This window comes from Myxine glutinosa, chromosome 1, assembly GCF_964187855.1.
Source record: "Myxine glutinosa chromosome 1, kmMyxGlut1.1, whole genome shotgun sequence".
NCBI classification, from domain to species: domain Eukaryota; kingdom Metazoa; phylum Chordata; class Myxini; order Myxiniformes; family Myxinidae; genus Myxine; species Myxine glutinosa.
This window is the reverse complement of record NC_136261.1, coordinates 142,183,608-142,198,729: the sequence shown is the minus strand read 5'-3', so window position 1 is coordinate 142,198,729 and position 15,122 is coordinate 142,183,608.

Below are 15,122 nucleotides of genomic sequence, written 5' to 3'. Positions count from 1 at the left end.
TGGCCTGCTTCTATCTGGACCTTCTAAGTTCACCATAGCCCATCTTTCCCTGGCATGCAATGGCATACCCCATCTTGTCTCTGGGCTGTTCCTTCCTGGAAAGTTCTCGGCCTGGCTCGACCTCACTTTCCCCCCTTCCCTTTTACCGAACGTTATCTTCACCGATATCCTGCGCAAATCCTTTTACTGGCCATGTTCCTATGGCTTTCTATCTAAGTTTAGCCTAAGTTAGCCACAGCCCTTCGTTCCCTGGCATGCAATGGCATACCCCATCTTGTCTCTGGGCTGTTCCTTCCTGGAAAAATCTTGGCCACCTGGTTTCAGCCTATATGGCTGTCCGACCTCATTTTCCCCTCCTGGTGCTAACTGTAACTTTAAGCTTCCTGTTAAATCCTTACTGATATCCTGCGCAAAATCTATCCTTAGCTTTTTACCCTTAATGTTTATCCAGCGCAAATATTGTAACGTTACTCTTACTATCCTTACTTGTTTATCCTGGCTTTAACAAAGCTACGTCATTCTGAGGCCTAAATGAGCCTCTACTTACAATTTCTGTTCGAGTGCAGACAGCGGGGAAGACAAGGAGACTAAGCCCGCGCGAGGGAGGAAGGTACGAATTTGGAAAGATAGCCCTCTGATATAAAACAACTCCCACCTTAATCAAATCAGCGTGCCGGCGCCGGCCTCAGGTCAGCCTTCCTCCTGTCCCTCGGGCTCCGTTTCCCGTCCTCCGCGTCTGTTGACACCCCACTCCTGGTACCATCTGTGAAGAATCAGCTCTTCGTTTGCAAAGAAGTCCACAAATAGCCTGAAAAATGACGCAGTTTTTTATTAAAGCCAACTTATACGGATCCGGAGGAGACCGACGTCTACAGCAATCTACAGCAAGAACATGCCACGTCAAGCCTTCCTGAAAACACATTGATTCCCAGTCCATTTATATAGGGACACGTTTTATCAGGAAATCTCCGAGGGAACAAACAACACTGGGAGAGGTTCCTCCCACCGTTATCATTCGGGGGAGTCAGCCCGTCCTTATCAATTGTTTTTCTGGGCTCCGAGAAAACAGAACTGTAACTCACAAAGAGAAGAGTGTATGCTTAGCCAAACAAACCCATATATTTTATGGGTTTGTGTACATGAGTAATCCAAAGCATGTTTATACAGAGTCATGCGTTTGCTGAGATTAAAACAAAATATATCTATCTATAATTCCAGTAATCTCTGTGTGTGTGTGTGTCTGTCTGTCTGTATGTATGTATGCGACCGCTGTTTCTCGACAACTACCGGTCCGATATACTTGAAACTTGCCAGGTATATTGCTGGGGACCCGAGGATGTGCCTTTTCAAGGTTTGAAATTAATCGGACAAGTGGTTCCCAAGGTATGGTCACCGTACTCGCAAGCCGTTCGCTTTGGCTTTGCGAATGGACCAAACCATTTCATGTAAATAGAGGGGGGGGGGGGGGGTTCTGTGGTCGTTACTGCCACGTGGTTTCAAAGTTTTTTTTTGTTGTTGTTGTTTGCACGCATGTTTTTTTGCACGCACGTACGGGCAAGCACGTACGGGCGTGCCCGTACGTGCGGGCACGCCCTAGTATAGTTAACGATAGGTTCATGTCATTCTACTTGCATTACGCTAAAACAAGCGCATGTGGGCGTGGTTTTACGACCAGCCTCGAAAAAAGCACACGTATACAACCCGTTCAGCATGACCTCACTCCAAGCCCCTCCTCATCCAAAACCAAAACGAAGCAAAAACCCTTTATCCACTTTATGAAACAGCACTTTTAGACATCATACAAATCACAACACATTAGCACCCAACGTCTATAACTGAACTTTAGGCAATAACAAATCTACTACTTGACACACATACATACATACACACACATACATACATACACACATACACACATACACATACACACACATACACACACATACATACATACACACATACACACACATACATACATACACACATACACATACATACACACATACACACATACACACACATACATACATACACACACATACATACATACACACATACACACATACACATACATACACACACATACATACATACATACACACATACACACATACACACATACACACACATACATACATACACACACATACACACATACACATACATACACACATACACACATACACACATATACATACATACACACATACATACATACACACATACACACATACACACATACACACATACACACACATACATGCACACATACACACATACACACATACACACATACACATACCTCTAAAAAATCGAGCTTTGAGTTCAAATGGTCGAGATAAAAATTTAGGGTATCACACTCATAGGTGTGGTCATCGATGTCAACAGGTGTTGTATTCTGTTAGAAAAGAAAGAAAGAAAAAACGTTAATAATTTCTCCTAAAAGATACATTGTATGTATACACAATGATACACAATACACAAAAGATACACAATGAATAAATAAATGTCAGCTCCCGTTTAATGGTGCCATCAGAGAAATGAATAATGAATTACCTGAGACAAACTCCGATGGTGGTTATCTTCTAAGAACGGTGAAACATTTAATTTGTTCCAACCCGTGTTCAATTCGTTGTAAACCTCTTGTGGAACAACTTGAAACTCTGCCAAGACCAGGTCATTTTGAAAACCTGAATTGCTGTCATAAAAAAATATATCATGAGTCATATAAATTTAAAATTAATCACATACAAAGCTCGCATTAACAGTTTAATTCTGAATGAAACTTACCCTGGTGAGTATTCTTCATCACAGTAGAGAGTGAAAGAAGACATGTTGATGCTCATGTTCTTCGGTTCGTAATGATAAAAACAGCATGGCAACATGACTTTTATAATGTCCAAAATGTATTTTCAGGAACAGAACTCAGCTTTAACATTTCGAGGAAACAGGAAATAAGACAATGAAAAATTCCCAACGCGTCATTTCTTGTAAAGTTAAGCAACATGTCATTTCTTTCATTAATTAAAAAAAGGTTCGAGGTTTAAGAATGACATTATTAATGAATGTGAAAATTTTTTGAGTTGTTAGGGTCATTGTTAGGATAATAAAGAAATATTTGTAGGATCGATGTTTGAGTGGGTCAAAGATGATTCACCAGATGATATTAAGAGTAAAAGGTTAAAAGGTCCATAAGGTCAGAAGGATCACAGGTTCACACAGAAGGACCATTGTTTAAGTGGTCTAATGAATAAGGATAACATGTCAAAAGGTTAGAAGGTTCGTAAAGAACAGGGTGAGAGAAATAGAGGTGTTTCGGGGCAATGAGGGAATGGAAAAATTAACATGTAAGTGAATGGGGATTTGGGGTGTCCCAGAACCAACATTATTACACTACTTATCTCTAATCTGATTCGTTGCCTGGCACAGCAACGGCTCCGAAGGATTTCCTTTGCCTTAAGGGAATCCTTAGCTGAGAGTTTCCTAAGGGGTCTTTCGTCAACAGTACTTAAGGAAATCCTTAGCGAAGGGAAATCTTTCCGAAACCCATAAAGCGCGTTGGGCCATGACCCTGATTGATACGTGTATGCAAATGAGTTTAAACTGACGTCAACCCAAACAATCATGGCCTTTCTTACAACGTCTAACACCTCGGTGACTTATGAAAGCTTGCTTCTAATTGGTGGAGAAAAGCCGATGACAGGGGTGGGGGTGGGATTGTGGAGTTGAGGAAAAACTTAAGGATACTCATCCTTAAGTTAAGGTAAGGATAGATCCTTTTGTGGAAAGAAGCCTGAAGTTCAAGTGGGCCATAGAGTCAGCTTTAAATCCCGACATAGAAATTCACAGAGAGTTAAAACAGAAGGCAAGGCAAGTGCCGATAACACAATTATTCTTTAGGCCGACTTCAACAGCTACCAGCAGCACTTCAACCCCTTCCACCAGCACTTCAACACCATCCACCAGCAAATCATCACCCAAACCTCCAACAACCACTTCACAATAAGGTGTTATTTTACAATAATACAGTACTATTATGCCACTAACACTTATTTTAATGTATATTTAATAATGCTGCACCATTCCACACAAAGAAACCTGTAAAAAAAAGCAAGAAAGGCTGTTTAGGGTCAGTTATCTGGGAGCTTGAAACAACAACCACAGTTAGCGGCCATTTTTCCCCACAGAGCAGGGGTTGGCCTTTATCAGGAACCGTGGTCCCCTTTTTGAAGCAATGTTTTATGGCCGGATGCCCTTCCTGCCCCCAACCCTGTTGGTCACCTCTTGCGACACACAGGGAATTAGCAGTGAACTGGTACTCAATTTGCCGACCTCGGAAGGATGATAGGCTGAGTCAACCCCCCCTGGCATTAATTCAGCGATCGACCGGGATCCAAACCCAGGATCCTAGGATCCAAAGCCGGCACCCTAACCGCTAAGCCAACACCAGAGCCTGCAACATATTCCCAATTTCCCCATATGCTTAATAATTCCTCCAACGCGAATTCCTCCAACACGAGGTTATCCCAGAACGTATCCCCCACGTTGGAGGATTGGAGAACGTATCCCCTTGGCCATTCCAGTATCCCCCACGTTGGAGGAAGTTTTACTGTATATATATATATATATATATATATATAGAGAGAGAGAGAGAGAGAGAGAGAGAGAGAGATATATATATATATATATATATATACATATATATACAGGGGGCTGCAAAAGTAGGTATACAGTAAGGATTATACCAGTATTACCAGTATTATAATAGTGGTTGCTAGGATTCATTTAATACTAGAATTCATTAAATAAAAATCATTATTACCATTTTAAATATTTTTATTTTCGTAATTTTTTCTATAATACATCTATTATTTGCAGGTGAAGTGGAAATTTAACGATGGCTGGTAATTCAATGGACGAGGAGCGCAAATGGATTTTGAAACAGTACTGGAAGACAGAGAATAGTGAACGTGTGTGTGAGCAGTGGCGAGAAACATTTGCATCGCCTCCACCAACGAGGCTCACGATTTACCGGATACGTGACAAATTTGAGAGGACGGGGTCTATCCACAACTCGCCGAAGAGTGGTCGACCAGTCACCGTGACAATGCCAGAGAATGCAATGCAAGTCGCCCTGGCATTTACCCAGAGCCCTCAGAAATCGAAAAACAGGGCGTCATCTGAATTGGGTATTGAACGCAGATCGTTGGGTCGTTTGATGCACCGTGCAGGACTGAAAATGTATGTGCCACGATTGATACATGGTTTATTAGAGGATGACTCGGATCGGCGTTTACAATTTTGCGAAGCCATCCTGAACGAGGAACGAGAGGGTGACAGCATTCTGCGCAGAATCGTGTGGTCCGATAAAGCAAACTTTAAGCTATCGGGTGCCGTTAATCGGCACAATTGTGTGTACTACGCAACTGAAAACCCTAAAGTCATGATTGAGCAACAGCTCAATCAACCTGGGGTGGCAGTGTGGGCTGGCCTGTCCTGCAAAGGTGTCGTTGGACCTATCATTCTGCACAGGACTGTCCATCAACACGTGTATCTGAACATGCTGACGGATACAATCATACCACAGGTACGCGAACAACAGCAGCAGGACGACTTCTACTTTCAGCAGGATGGGGCGCCACCGCACTTCGCACTCACTGTGCATGCGCTACTTGACAAATAATTTCCCAACAGGTGGATTGGACGTCGGGGAGCCGTTGAATGGCCACCACGTTCGCTGGATCTCACCCCTATGGACTTCTTTTTCTGGGGATGTGTAAAAGACAGGGTTTTCGCACGCAAGCCACGTTCTGTTGATGCCATGATTCAATTCATACGGGAGGCTTGCCAGGAAATTGATGCTGATAAAGACCTTTGTGCCAGAGTGTGCATGGGTGTCCACACTCGACCAGTGGAGTGTGTGAATGCCGGGGGCAAACAGTTTGAACATTTGCGGGATTAATATGTTTATTATTGATATGTTTATTATTGATATGTTATTGTTGATATGCTTGTATAATCAATAAAATACGTTTTGTGCGCACGTTTTGTTTTTCATTACTGTATACCTACTTTTGCAGCCCCCTGCACAAAAAAAAATAAATATATATATATATATATATATATATATATATATATACATATATATATATATATATATATATATATATATATATATATATATATATATATATTGTTGTGGATATGAGGATTGTGTTTTTATTTTTTTATTATTGCTTTATTCTGGACCCTCCTGCCTCCAGTCTGTTGTATAAAGGTCAAAGGGCGTTCCCGTAGTTAATTCCATAAAGCATACACGAAGGACACCATATATCCCTGTTCAGTAGTTATATCCTTATTATGTGTATTAGTGTAAGGCTGTGTCTTCAGTTAATTTAAATACTCCATTGCACCAAGTGAAATAAGAGTAGACCCACTTTCATTCACATTCCCCTTCCAACAATTGCCAACTGTTCCCTCCGCGACTCCATTCGCCACGAGGTCGGCTTGGAGAAGAAGGGGGAGGAGCTGCCGACTCCTGGGCGTGCCCGCCTATCGTCATCAAGGGCGGAGCCAGAGGGCCGTGCCGACCAATCAGGGCCGAGGCGAGCTGACCGATGGGCGTGTCCTGGACACCAGCGGCTTGATCGCCTGAGGCGATATATAGAGCGCGCGCGAAAGCCTGAAAGTTGTTGTTGGACTAAGCAAGAGAGGAAGAGTTGAACTAAGAGTTGGACTGAGTGGGACTAAGAGTTGGACCAAGCAAGAGAGGAAGTTGTGGGACTGGGTTGGACTAAGAAAGAGAGAGAGGAGAGAAGGGGCGAAGTGAAGCAAAGAGAGAAAGAGTCCTGGACTTTGTGAGAGAGGGAGAGAGAACCCATCGCGCCAGACCCCCCACCAGCGGCGTTGGCTCCACCAAGCAGCTCCGACCCGTTACCCCGCGCACACGACAGGATCGGTGGCATCGGCGGCCGTCGAGGTCCAGCCCGACGTCCCGTGCGGGATCAAGCTCCAGCCAGCTCCGTGCCTTCCTCCCCCTCCAGCCACCCACCTCCTGTCATTCCTGCCTGCAATTTCCTCATTCGTGTACGTGAGTTTGTTCTGTTTGTCTTGTCCCTGGGTATTAATTAAGCCTGTTTAGATAAGCTAGCGATTTTCACTGTGTCTCTGATTTCTTCTGTATTGTATTTTCTTATCCTTCCTTCTTCCTTGGTTTCTTTCGATTATGTAAATAGTAGGAATAAATTTAGTAGCATTTCCAACCTTTTTGCTTTGGTGTTCTTCTTCTTCTCATCCTTCGCTTTAGTCTTTTCCCCATTGAATATCTGTGGCGTGATTCGGCCAACGTTCAGGAATCGGGTTAGTCGGGGTAACTGTTCGGGCGCGGCGGCCATCCGCTCGGCAAACAACATCCTCGCCGCGGTCCCGTAACAATTGGTGTCGGGAGCGAGATTGGACCCAAAGCGCGCTTAACGCGCTCAAAATTACAAGCAGCCAAAATTTGTTTTGTTTTAGAAAAATCCGAAATTTGAAATCGCGCCATGGGTAGTCAAGGCGAAGGGATGCCGGTGGGGGCAATAGAAGAGGGGTTAGGGGTAACCCAGGACGAGAGGGAAGAAATGAAGGAGAGCAATGATGATGTGGTTGAGGAGGTTTCAGGCACGCAAAATGGCGCCCTCGCGCACGTGGTTACGGCGGCACCAAATAGAGCCACGCCCTTTGTACCAACGGTGGAAGACATGCAATTATTTCTGGCTGAAATGAGGGCCCTTATGGTTAAGTCGGGTGAAGAAATGGAAGACAGAAGGAGGGCTGACAGTGAGCAATTAAGAGAGGGGTTGAACAATAAATTTGAGGGGTTAGACAATAATTTTAAGGGGTTGGACAGTAAATTTGAGGTGTTAGACAACGGGATAAAAGAGGTGAAGAATGGGTTAACGGGGGTGGAAAATAGAATGGCTGCCCAGGAGAATCAGATAGAGGGGGTGAAAAATGGGTTAAGGGGGTTAGAAAACACAATGGACGACAAATTGCGGGAAGTAGGGGAGCAATCCGCCCGGGAAATCAAACGGATGGGGAACCAGATAGAGGAGGTGAAAATCGGGTTAGAAGGTAAATTGGATGCTCAGAGGGATGAATTGGGACAGATGAGGGCGGCATGTACAAAAGAGATGGAGGAGATGGGGGAGGAAATGCGACGAGGTGTAAGCGAGGAGGTCTCGGGGGTACGCGAGGAGGTAAAGCGAGGTGAGAAGTGTATGGAGAAAGAGGTGAGGAATAATACGGCTAGGTTACAGGGGGGCATAGAGGGTCTGACGCAGGAGGTGGAACAGCTGACGGTGGGACAGACGGAGTTAGTGGAGCAGGTACAAAAGAATACTGCGGTACTAGGAGGGTTAAAGGTGACACAAAAAGAACTAAAAGACGACTTGATAGCGCCGAAGAGGGAATGTCAGATGGTACGTGAGGGGTTGACGAAAAGGTTGGAAGAGGTGACAGAAGTAATGGAGACGAAGGACCGAGAGGTGAGGACGCACATAGAAACGGTTAAAGTGGCGTTGGAGGAAGAGATAGAGGGGGCGCACCGGGAGATGAAGGAGGTAAAGGAAAAATTAGAGGAGGTGGAAGAAGGGGTGATTGAAATTAAGAAGAGACGAAGGGAAACTATGAGGGAGATAAAGGAGGAGGTGATGGAATATGTACAAGGTCAGTGCTCAAATCGTGATGGTGTGCTCGCTAACCAAATAAAGAGTTTGCAGGTGGCGAAGGAGGTGCGGAGACGAGGTGCCAAGGTGAGTGGCGATATATGTGGAAATGTATATGATGTGAGGGAAGCTTCAGTCGGCTTGGGGGTTGATTTGGATCCGGGTGTTTGTGAGAGGCCGTTGGTGAAGTGTGCGACAGGTACGGAGTGCGAAGGAGGAGGTGTGCGAGAATGTCCGACTCTGGGGTGTGTGAGGAAAAAGTGCGCGCCGAAGAGTGAGTTGGTCGTAGCGCGTGTGCGAGGGAGCACATGGAAGCGCGTAGTGGGGAGTGTTACAGAGGATGTAACGAGAGAGTGCACACCTGTGGTGAGTGTTACGGAGGGTGTAACAGGAGAGAGTGCGCAAGAGGATGCGCGAGAAAGGTGTGTAATGGACGGGTGCATGAGGAAAGAGTGCGCTGTCAAAAGTAAGGGTGAGTGCGCGACCGAGTGTGGAGGTGAGAGTAGTGAGAGTGACACGGAGCGTGAGTTGGTTGTGGCAGGTGAGAGAGGATGTACACCTGGAATGGAAGGATGCACACCTGGAATGGTAGAGCGTGTATGGGAATGCACACTCGAATTGGTAGTGAGGCACGTGATTGGGTGTGCAAGTGAGAGCACACCTGTGGTTGTCACAGAGGAGGTGACCGAGGAGGGGGCGCGAAGAGGTGTGTTGGTGAGGTGTGCGAACGACGAGTGTGTGCAGAGGTGTGCAGTGGTCAGGTGTGTGACAAAGTCTGTAAGCAGAATGAGTGTACCTGGGTGTGCCAGGGAAGGTGCTGTTGGAGAATTTGTAGCTGAGAGACTCAAGACTCCAATGACCGGACACAGGTTTACAAAAGGTCTGGTTTATTAACTGGTTATTCACTTCATTCCATTTACCAAATAATACCGCATAATTCAATGGACCAGGTTAATTCTTTTCGCATGGTCCTTCTCGTTCGGCTGATGTTCCTCCGCCACTCCCGTTGGTCAGAGCTCCTCGTAGCAAGTCCTTTCGACTCCACGTTTGCTCTAGTTTATATGGACAAACTGGACTTAATCCCCTTTTCGCTGACCGTTAATCCTTTCTCCGCTAATGCCCCGAGGTCATGCGTGCACCGAGTCCTGGCATCAGCTCGCTCCCCTCCTGCTGTGAGTTCCGTTTACCAAACGATAGGGGGGTGCTTCAGCCAGGGGCTGTGACCAGGTGGACAAGAGATTATCATGTTCGGGCACATTCCTAACACTCATTTACGAACTCGTCTTTCACATAGTTTGCAGGTAAAATGTATCTGCTTTGTTACCAGGTTAATTAATAAGTTACCAGTGCCAATTAATAAGTTACACTGAGTTACACTTCCACAATTCCCTCATCTTTTTGTTTTTTGTTTATATTAACCATTAATCTAAACATCAATATAAGTAAACAATCAATCACTACAAGTAAACATCATTACAAGTATAAGTAAATAATCAATCACTTTGGTAATCAAATTCCCTTGGGCATACACCGTCATCCTGCAAGAATCACAAAACATTTCGTTGGTCATTGACTCCTTCCATATCGTTCAATCTATTGCATTTGCATCACAAATATATTTTCAAAACAACCCTTCACCATCACCAAGATACAACAATTTCACTTCATTTTCAAGTTTTATAAAGCATCTGCACCATCTGGCAAAAAACGTTTGCCTCCACACAAATGTTGACTTTGTTTGAAAGGAAGGGCTGATCACTTGTGTTTGAATCCTGGTATGAAACATTTTCTCCTAATGTCTTCATAGCTCCTGCACTACTTCGTGTCGGATTTCGCTGTTGTGGTAACATTTCGGAGTCATAGACTGACCCTGCTCTCCTTGTAGCATTCTTGCCACTTTTTGCTGTACACCATAGTAATTCCTGAACAAGGCCTTCACCCAGTTGTAGTCGACTTGCCTCCTCCCTCATTGTGAGTGGGCAGCAAGTATTGGTGTGACGTTGATTGGCCAGCAAGATGTGGAACAGGGATGCCGGATGCATCCACAATGATGTTGGGACCATGGTGTTCAGGTCATTCATGGTCCTTACCAGGAGCAACCAGCAGAATCGTGCACAGCTGTTGTGACAAGGGCACAGCCGTTTTTTGCAGCTCCATGCTGGTTCCCCGGACGTTGGTGAAGTAATAACATATGTCCCCGCATTTCACAGAGGTTGCAGGTAAAATGTCGTTGTCCTGCAACTTCTGATGTGGTGAATGTTCGAAGCCTTCGAACAAGAGTAAGTGATCGCCTTTCTTTCATATGTTGCAGTGTGATCCAGGCAAATGGTCACATAAATTTCCTTGGTGAAGGTAAGCATTCATCTCCAAGTTGCACGGGAGAATGTCTTCATCATTCTTTGAGAAAGAGGGTGTATGCCACGATTAACTTCATTTTTTAGCCACAAATTTTCTTTCTCGAACTTCTTCCCAATTCCGTTAGCAATCCCTCCAAAATGTGATCTCGTCTTATCCTTATGCTCAGTCACATCTGAATCTGCTTTCCGCACACACTGGATCAGATAGGGTGCATCTTACCATGAAATCAGCATAATCATGTATATCTTCCGACAGTTTCACATTCAACAATTTGTTGTTTTTCCTTAACACAAAAAGTTATATTCATTTATATGCGTCACACAAATAATATTCAATATGGTATGTATTTTATTACTAAACTAAGAATAGCATTGTATATGATTACAATCACAAACGGGAATACCTAATTCCCAACAACAATTTTTTCCAAACCAACAAATTAAACATAATGTATTGTTACAGACGTGGCTTGGATGTTATTCACCGAGCGGTTTTGGGATGACCACGTCTGCACAAGATTATACTCGATATTATACCCGAAGCCGAACGTTGACTAGTCGCGCGATGCTAGGTCAATGAAGGAACAGACACACGGCTGGGATTATAAAATGACGACACCAGGGATACGGTTCTCAAGACCTCCGGAGGAGATTATATTCATTACGGAAGGTCAGATTACAGGGACGAGAGGTACAACATAGAAAGACAAGCACTTAGACACAATCTTATATTATTCCCAACAGACGACAGATAAACGGGACAAAGCTGACTCACACGGGGATTGATGGCTAGGAAAGGCAAGGTAGCGATGGCTCCAGGTGCACCTGGGCTCGGGGCAGGATCAACACGGTTCGGTCCAGAGATGCGGGGAGGTCTCGTCGCAGCGCTCAGAGGTGACGTTCTTTCTCAGGCGGGTCTTTCTCAGGCCTCTCCAAACTCAGGCGCATCTGTTTCAGCGCTCGCAGGTCCGTCTTTCTCCAGCTGGGGGCGCATCTGACGTCACGTCCGCTACGTGGCCGCGTATATCCGGCGGGGAGTGACACGCCCTCGGCTCGCTAGCGCCGCCCCAGATGGAATCGGTCCGCCCTTCTGATTGGGTGCGGGGGGTTACCAGGCTCCGCCCTTGAGGAGGAGCTGACAGCCAGCCCCTCCGTGGTAACCCCGTGGAGCGCGTGGTCAATGGCGCTAATCGAGCCGGTGTGAGGACGCATCCTCCCCCGCGCCGCCGCCATCTCCTCTGTTGTTGTTGTAATTGTTGGGGAAGAAGATGGAAGGAGGTATGGGAAAGGTCCTAAACTCACTACTGATGCCATATAATCACATTCTGGTGCAACGAAGAGTCATAATTAATGGAGACGAGGCCTTAACTGACATAGACTAAGAATAACTAGGAAGATGTCCGAAAGTTGTCTACGTGTGGTGCGGTGGACCTGGGCACGACATTTAATGGGGGAATAAGGGGAAGGTCGGCTCTACTGATTGTTATTTACATGCTATGGGACTAGGGAATGGGGGATTGGGGAAAGTTGGGGAGTATTGGAGAAAATAGGGGAATATTTACAAGCGGATATGGAGGCCAAATTCCATATTCGCAACATTGCACCCTTCTCTACCCTCGGGGCGTCCCGACCCGATAAATTTTTACCTACTTTAGTGTGGCACGCAATGTAGTTCCCTCTACTATTAACTCTACCCTGAGTGCGACAGTTTTACAGATATTCACGAATGAGTAAATATGTCCCCCTGCGACGTTGCACCCTTCTCCTCACAGAAACACACCCACAGGATAACCGAATCCGGAAAGAATTCTCAAACTAAACATACAGCCGGTAGGGAGCATTATTTACAAGATTACGCTGATATCTACACTACGATCCAGGACCTGTTTTTGGAGGAACACATGCAGATGTTATGCATAGAGAGAGCGCGCTTGCCAGCATCGATACACCAACCCACGAGTGCTCTGTGGCCGACGGCCTTTAATAACGTGCAGAGCACCCTTTCCCAGCATCAAAAGCACCACCCCACCACCAATCGGTGCAGTCACCATTGTTCATTGGAATAAAAATAAATTTGACAACCCCTAACCCTGCAGGTGTCTCTTGCTCTTCTTGTGGTGCACTTGGTGTTAACTAAAAGTGGTTCACCTGTATGGCATAGGTGCCACGTTGACCCATAGGTCCATCCCCGGGTGGTGCTTGGCCGCAAACGAACTGCGGTCCATTGTGAGTGGCCACAAACATTGCGGTCCATATGGTGTATCGATCCCGGCAGCAAACAGCGAAAGTGCAGGCCCACAACTGCGCAGCCAGCACCTCTCTCTCCTCTCTCTCTCTACCCCAAAGCCAGATCCTCGGAGGTGGGAGACAAAAGAAGCAGACAAGTGAGTAAGGTGGTAAGGGCGCAAAAGTGCACGCAATGTAAGGTGATGCACACTGGGGGCACATGGGAACCAGGTGAGACAGGTACGTTCCTATCGTACGCCCCCCCCCCCCCACCAGGTAACCTACATGGCCCCTCCCTTACCCCTTACTGTATCCACAAAACACAACACTACCCATAAACATCTACTTTACAAATCAACAAACATCCCTACTGTCTTCCCCGTTCCTCCCATATACCAAATTCGTCTTCTCTCCCTCCTAACCAATCAAATTTGCCATTTTCAACTCTCATCAAAATTTGCCATCTCCAACTCAACATCATAATTTGCCATTACCAATTCATCATCAGTCCCTCCTAAGGAGGGAGAGATGGAATCACCCCAATGTCTCATCCACGTCGTGATGCGTCTCACAAATCCACACAGCGATTCATCTCCTGCAACAAAACAAAGAAAACACAGGTGTGGAGTCATCATCATCACCACAGGTAAGTGGCTGCGTATGGTGCGACAGGTTCTTCAATCCTAACTATTTCCTAAATGACTTTAACAACTTTACACTACCCGGGGTCTTTCTCCGGCCAAACCATTGGCCCTCTTACACTATGGGTTCTAAAAACCAATTCCCATTGGCCAAACTGTGGTGCTTTTCAATTTGGGGTCTCACTCCCCCGATTCATCTCCCGGTGCCCTCGCACAATTTCTGGGCTGTGGCGTGTACCTCTCCCAGTGGGTCTACCCACCTGCACACCTCCACCACTGCGGTTGCCTCCGAGCTTACCTGCTCCTTACCCTAACCTAACTACCTGGGGAAGGCCCTCTGGCACTCTCCCCACTCGGTGCCCTCTCTGGCACTGGGCTACCCGGGTCCATCCTCCGGATCCTCGGGCCCCATCCACAACTCTACCGGCTCCCAGAGCCCACCTGCGGCCTCACCTGGCCGACATCCTCACAGTGGTGGAGTGCCCAACCAACTACACACACTAACAGGCTACACGCCCAGCCATTTCCACAACACTAATGCACCCATCCACAACACCATTCTGCAACCGCACCACAGATGCCAATATCCAACCACAATTTACCTGTACCCTCTACCTAACACTTACACTACCCGCCCCGGGTACTCGTGAAAGGGGTCCACTCTTCCCCCATCCACACCTTCGCACCATGCACACCACTCCGTACCACTTACTCCAACTCTCTCCACACACCTGTATTTGCACACCTGTGCTCTCACACCTGGTGCCACCTGCACCCTTCTCTCCCCAAGCGCATTCGCGCTGATCCACACACTCACTACTCACACACTGCTCCACACACCTGTCCAGTTGCACACCTGTGCAATCACACCTGTTCCATCCTCACACACACACGGCATCATCTCATCTAACTACTCCCTTCTGAAACTTGCGCTTCCCAGTCGTCCCTTTAAACTATTGCGCTCCCTCGTCATTATCATCCATACTAATCTACCTGCGTCCCCACTACAGGTATCAGTCACTAACTAATCTTAACGTCACCTAATGTCATCTTCTAGGGCCCTACACACAATATCCTAACCCACCCGGGCTAGTTTTCACTGCCATACACCCCATAAGCTATTGCTCCTTTGCCCCCACTGTCAGTTGTTCTACTCCCAGCGTCAACTCCTCTATACCCCCTTGCAATTTTAC